The 6,869-nt window shown below is 47.5% G+C and overlaps 1 protein-coding gene across 4 annotated transcripts in view; it reads left to right on the forward strand.

The window, feature by feature from the left end:
- Positions 1-570: 570 nt before the first annotated feature.
- Positions 571-6,869, forward strand: part of LINGO2 (leucine rich repeat and Ig domain containing 2) — a 520,455-nt gene continuing 514,156 nt past the window's right edge. For 2 of the 4 annotated variants that reach the window (XM_083593419.1, XM_083593423.1), the window contains exon 1: positions 571-1,771. The gene's annotated coding sequence lies outside the window, so the exon portion shown is untranslated. The remainder of the gene's footprint in view (positions 1,772-6,869) is intronic. The other 2 variants (XM_083593417.1, XM_083593418.1) reach the window with 1 other exon arrangement.

The following is a 6,869-nucleotide window of genomic DNA, read 5'->3' on the forward strand; positions in this document are numbered from 1 at the left end:
AGAGTTTCAGTTTCTGCAATTCTGTGCACATACACATAGGATGTCGGGCATGGCGCTACAAGCGAATACAACCCTAATGAGCATTCAGTGGGTTCTTGGAAGAAAAGGGGCGCAGGAAAGGGACCTAGCAGGAACGTTTTATCAGCCGATCCTACGTAGAGCTATTCTGAAGGAATCGCGGATATTAAATCGGATCGGGCAAAAGGATCCATCTATTTCTAGCAGTCCCCTGTGCTCAGAAATAAAACGGTGCACGAGCTTCAGTTCCATTCATGAATTCGTCTTCTCCTAATGCCTCAAGGAGAAAAGCGAATCTCCTGCGGGGAAGAAAAAGTGCAGGAGCCCTTAGCTTTCTCTCCTTCAGGCATCCAGATCCTCTGCTGCGCTGCTGCGTAGGATCAGGCTGCCCAGACCCCTGGAAACGCCACCTTTCCCAAACCGCCTGGGTGGTCCTTTCCCCTCCGCCAGCTGAGCGTCCCACCTGCTCCCGCCAACCTCCGAATAGGAGCGTCTCCGCAAAAGCGTCCACCAAGACGCCGGCGCGCATCCATGGCGGACGCGTTCCTGCTAGCTGGGAAGGCGCTGCCTGCGTCCTCTTTCCCCGCTGTAGCTAATCAGGTCACGCTGGGGAGAAGGAGGAGGAACCGCGGCCGGGGGGAGGGGGAAGGGGGGAGCTTTGCGCGCTTACTCGGAGAAATGCGGCACTCCCTGGAGCTCCCAGCCCAACTGCAAGGGCAGACGCGGCAGCTACTCCTTCCTTTCCTGGGAGCAGCGCGGAGCGCGGAAGGGAAAGAGTTAAGCCGCTCGCCTCGGCTGTAGCCGTTTGCGAAGATCGCAGCGTCGGAACAGCTGGTCGTGAGAAAGGGGACACGAAGGACCTTGGCTGGCTTGCTACACGGCTCTAGGGCGCCGGAGAGTCGTTGGTTTTTGGGGGGGAGGTGCGTGCATTGTTTTATTTTGCATTTCCCACTGTCCCCCACCCACCCCTCATCCCTCTCGCTGCGGGACTTCAGCGGCCCGTGTTCGAGCCCTGGAAAGAACCGGTGTGTGTGTGTTTTGTGTGTGTGTTTCTTTTTTGCACACGCGCAAGCACCCGCCCGCCCATCCTCACCTAGACCTGGGCTTGCTCGCTTGCTCGCTAGATGCTGCCACTACCACCGCTGTTTCCTTCTCCACCTGAAAGTTTCCACCGTGGAAGGCAGCCGCGTTGCAAGCGGAGCGCGCCGCGAAAGCCTCGCGGGGAAGAAGCCATCTCCTTGGAGCCGTTGAGAATCTGGACTTGAGAATCCGGTCCCTGCATACAGACAAACAAACGACCCCCGCCCCCGAAAAAAAAAGGCAATTCGGAGTAAAAAGCCTTTCCTCTTCTTTTTAAAGGGTTGCCAATTAACGAGCAAAAAAAGGAGGCAGCAGCAACTGATTGGGGAACCTCCCCCGTCTTCCCCCCACGTTTCTTTTTTTTTGGGTCGCCTTCATCTCGGGGATCTTAATTGTGGAAAACCTGCCAACAGATAGATAGACGTGTACGCAAGCCAACTTGGAGAAGCGGCGAGGCTTCCCTGCCCACCCTCTTGCCGCCGTCGTTGCCTGTGGCGTGGCAATGTGAGTGAGGATTGCGCCGCCGCTTTCGCCCTATTTCTTCCTTCCCGTCGGCGAGAGAAACCGTGGAATTAGAAGCCCGGCACGGATCGCGCGTGTGCGCGCGTGGTTGTGGAGAGAGACCAGCTTGGTTGTGTTAAAGGACGCCGAGGAGAATTCAGACGGCATCCGGGTAAGGGGATCTCTCCGTTTGCGGTCTCCCCATTATATCCTTAATGCCCTCCCCCCCGAAAAATATAGGTTCTAGATTCCACTCCACCCTTTCTCAGTAAAAAGTGCAGTCTAGTTACCAAACGATCTTTCTCCTCTTTGCAGCTGTGCCGGCGTTCTCTCTTCCTCTCTCGCCAATCCGAGGGAAAGTTATTGTCCATATAAATCGGATGGGAGATTGCGGATAGGAAGGTGGGTGAATGGAGTGGGGGGAATCCTCCATTTGTACTTTGCAATGTTTAGTCTCACAGCTATGGAGGCTTGTCATATTTTTCCCCCCTTGGCTCTATCCGTATGTGCGGCGCGCAAAGATGGGCGGTGGGGGTCAGCATCCTAGCCTTCTTAGTCCTAAGGAACCCAACGCGTGTGGGTTCTCCTGTCTGTGGGAGAAGGGAGAGGCATAGAATTTGCCCGATCGTCCAGCCGAGCTTTTCAGTTACAAAGCAGATAGTTGTCTGAGGGATTTTAACTCCGGTGGTAAGAGACTCGTGTTCATCAGAAGGGGCGCCTCCGTTTTCGTCCACTAGAGGTTCCCCGGGAGCGTGAGATGGAGAAGGTTGAAGAGGAGGGGAAAAAGCGAGCGAAAGAGAGAATTAGGATCCTGGAGAATAGGGTTGGTGGTGTCACAGCAGCACCTGAGGGAGAGCGGGATTTGGGGTGGGTGGGGTCTCTGTTTTTTCCTTTTCCTACCCCACTCTCTCCTGAAACTTTACCTTGCCTCTTAAGTTTATCCCTTCCGGAAATGCTCTTCTGCGTGCTGCCAATCGCTCACACCCCTCTTCTCTCTGCGGGAGGGCGGAAAAAAATCCAGCCTAGATGTTTCTTTCGACATAGGGCTCGTTAATATTTCAGAAATAAATTTCTGAACCTTCCTCAGCCCCCTTGCCTACATTGCTGTTTCTTGATTTTTCCCACAGGCAAGAGCTTTTTTGGTGACCCATTTTTCAGTGGCGTTAAAGAGAGGAAAAACCAGTTGTTTTGTTAGTTTGTTTGCCTTACTCTTGGCTTTTCCTCCTGCGAGGGCAGGGTAGGCTGTGGTTTTTTGTTTCCCACATTTTCTATTTAACAAGCACCAGAATTCAGGGATCTCGGATCTTCTCATTCCAGCCCCTTCATATCATTTCCACACACCACCATCAGAGTCTTAATAAATTTGTATGCCACCCTTCACAGGGCCAGAGATCACAGGACAGTTCAGCACATAAACACACAAAATGCAATATTCAAAAGTTTAAAACAAAGGCAAACCAACAACCTCCCTCCCACAAATACTATTTTTTTGTATTTTATTTTATTTTGAAGCTTACGTAACTCACACCCACTCTCTCTCACACACAAGATCTCACTAAACCTTTCCCTTCCTCTTTTATGGTCTTCTCCATTCATTTTCAGAAATGATTAAATCCGCGGCTCCTCCTGTAGTCCACTTTGGTCAGAGCTGGAGCTCTTTCCAGAGCTCTTTCCTGAGTGTGATCTTCAAAAGAAAGAGAGCTTGCTCAGGATTCAGTATGTTGTATGCTGCATCTAGCTAGTGAGCACCCATGGGTGAGTGAGGGTGAGGGTTGGGAAGATTCTGAAAGAAGCAAAAACCTGCAGCAATCTAAAAGACGTTGCCATGTTGTCACTACCTTCAGAGTTTCTTCTGGCACTCTTCCATAAGGCTTCAGGATACAACTGGCATAGTTGGTACTGAAAAGGTGCCATGTGGAGGGAGATGTAGGCCCCTCAAACAACAACAAATAATATTATTTGTACCCCACCCATCTGACTGGGTTGCCCCAGCCACTCTAGACAGTTTCCAACATATATAAAAACATAACAAAACATTTAAAAGCTTCCCTATACTACTATACTATAGATTACTAACTAATTTATCCTTGCCTGGGATTTGGGGTGTGTCTCCATGCCATAGAATCACAGCACCTTAACAAATAGTGAAGGCTCTGGAAAAGCCAGGAATCTCCTCTTGGATGACCACTAGGCAGAGACAGAAGAAAAATTGTTTTCCTCTAGGTGGCTCTGGTTTCTGATGTCTAGGCTGCTAGGGGAGACATGGTCAGCTGAAATGGTTTGACTGATAAGGCTCACAAGGCACACAGTGTTCTGCTTTCAGCTGTCCCCTATCATATTATGGTCAGGGTATGTGTGTTTAGCAGGTGATTTGAGTTGGGAGAAAGAAAACCCATTCCTGTGTATTTGTGTGTGCTAGAAAAAATATTAATAGTTCTTCACTCTCTCCATCCAGGCCAGATATTTGCTTTACAGTTTGAATAGAAATGCTTAGGTTGCAGGTTGCGAGGGTGGGTGTAAGGTGCTGATAGGAGCTTAAAAGGAGGAAGAAACCATTAGTGTAGCATTGATGGGCGGAATCACTATTTGCAGGTGGTGTAAGCCTTCACAGTATCTTCGGTGCGAGGAAGATCCATTGCATGCAAAGGCTGCGATGCTCACTGCATTATTTTGAAAGATCATTATTTGTCTCATACATGAGAGGGGCTGGCATGCTATGTAGAAACTGTCTTGTTTCTAAAGCGAAGGTTTTAATTGCTGCCAAGTTCATGTCACGAAGCATATCTTTGCAATATGCAGTAATAGGAGGCGTCTAGCAAATACAGAAGTGTTCACATTGATGTTGCTTGTGATGACAAAAATCTATAGCCACTGGTTTTTGTGAGCCAGTTACCCATTATGGAAAAGTTTGAAATTTCTTCAGTACTTGTGAGATATTGTTTCATGTCCTTTGTAATAATTGTGTTTTCAATATGGTTTTAATGGTGGTTGCAGCCTTCAGATCAAAGGCTTACTAACAGCATTTGTCTATTCAGCTTTCCTGTTCTTTATTTTGGAGCTGTTTGAACCGTTGTCATTTTGGAGTAACTTTTTTTTTTTAAAAAACGAGAAATTATAAAGCGTTGCTGACTAAGTTTCTCCCAAATATAGCTGAAAACTTGAGTGGTTTGCCAAGAAATGAGAGGCATGTTAAAATATACGGTTTTGATGTTGAAAAGAGCTGCCTTCATATTAGCTCAAAACACAGCGAGAATGCCTTAAGTGTGAAATTAATCACCTGGGGGCTGTACTTTAGAGAAAGAAAGCATGACCTGCAAAACGAAGAATGAATAAAGATTATTCTTGTGGTCTTGTGTGGATTTTTTAGGGGCTGGAGAGAACAGCCACATGAAATATACCTCAAAGCACTTGTGAGTCATGTGCTGTGTAGTGCACAATCTCACATCAATGGGAATTGGGCAGTAGTCTGCAAGCACATGGGAAGCTACAGGATGAAAGAAGTATGCAACATTTAGACTGCAGGACAGAGTAAATGTATAGCCCAGTGCTGTGCATGCCAACCCAGAAGCAAATCCCACTGTGTTCAATTATGCTTACTCCCAGATAAATGTGCACACAGCCTCCAAGAGCAGACCATCTATAAAGCTTATTCTGTGTCACTTGTCTTCGCTATCAAAATGCCACCGCTCTGCTAGAGGCAACTCCCATTCCAGGGAGCACATCCATGAAAAGGTTTCTTGCTGCAACAGAGAATATAGGGAATGCGTGTTCATTTTCCAGTATTGTGAGCTGGCTACTAAATATAACGTTCTGTTTAAAATGCCTTCACATTTCCCTTTTTTAAAACAAACAACAACAACAAAAAATCTAACCTACAGTGCTATAATACACAAATTAAATGTGACTGCATCACATCTCTGAAATTTCTGTCCACAAACTGAATTACTGAATGTAAAAGGTGTGGCTAAATAAAGGGTATTGCCATTCCCTGTGATTGGCTCTTTAGGTACAATGGCAATAGCTCTCTGCAAATATTTTGTTTCTAGATATTCTGTGAAAGGGCTCTAGGTGGAAATGTTTTCCTGTGTAGTAAGAGCTGAGGAAAAGACAAATTGGTAGAGATGGTTGTCTGTGGCGGATGAGCTACCTCTGAGCCCAGTAATCCGTTTAACGAGTGGTGACAAATTAAGCTCTATATTCTGGGGCAGTATTGATATAGTTGTGACTGTGAAGGTGGCACTTTGCTGCCTGCGGTGGATAAGAGGCCCTCCCTCTTCCAGGTACAGACCAGCCTGGCAATAGAATCTTATAGAATCGTGCCATTGGAAAGGACCCCAAGGGTCATCTAGGACCCATGTACCTACGGGACCGCCTCTCCTGGTATGCCCCACGGAGGACCTTAAGGTCTGCAAATGACAACATTTTTGGAGGTCCCAAGTTGCAAGTTGGTTAGATTGGTCTCAACTAGGGCCAGGGCCTTTCAGTACTGGCCCCGACTTGGTGGAATGCTCTGTCACAAGAGACTAGGGCCCTGCGGGACGTGACATTTTTCTGCAGGGCCTTTTGGTTTGGACTCAGTCTGACCCTTATGTTTCCCTCCCCTTATGGTTTTGATCTATGGGCTACTTTAAAATGAGGCTGCATTTTAAATTGCATTTTTAAACCTGTATTTTTAAAATTGGTTTTTCCCCCCATTATGTTTTTACTGTAATTTTACTGCTGTTAGCCACCCTGAGCCCAGCTGTGGCTGGGGAGGGTGGGGTATAAATAAAATTTATTATTATTGTTATTATTAGTTCAACCCCCATTGCAATGCAGAAATCTCAACTAAAGCTTCCATGACAGATGGCCACCTGACCTCTGCTTAAAAATCTCCAAGGGCGGAGAGTCCACCACCTCCCGAGGGAGACCATTCCCCTGTCAAGCAGCTCTTACTTGGATGCTGCCAAATGGAGAGCCTTCTTCACTGTGTCTGTGGGAAGCAGGCTAACTTAGCAGGATCAGGACAGGAGAAGTAGCTTACACAGTTTTGATCTCCAGTGCTGCTTCACTTCCTCTTCCGCCCCAGGTTATGCTGCCTGAGGTGGGCAGTTTTTCACTCTCTCCAATGGTAGGGACTGGCCCTGTGTGGTCTTGAAGGATGTCAGTTGGTCTCTTCACCATCATAGGTGAACCTTAATGGTTTCTTTTTCTCAGGATGGAGGAGAGATACACATCAGCTGTGGTGGGGGGGGTCAGGGACATAGCTGTCAACTTTTGCCATTTTTTTT

This window comes from Podarcis filfolensis (assembly GCF_964270895.1).
Source record: "Podarcis filfolensis genome assembly, chromosome: 17".
NCBI classification, from domain to species: Eukaryota; Metazoa; Chordata; class Lepidosauria; order Squamata; family Lacertidae; genus Podarcis; species Podarcis filfolensis.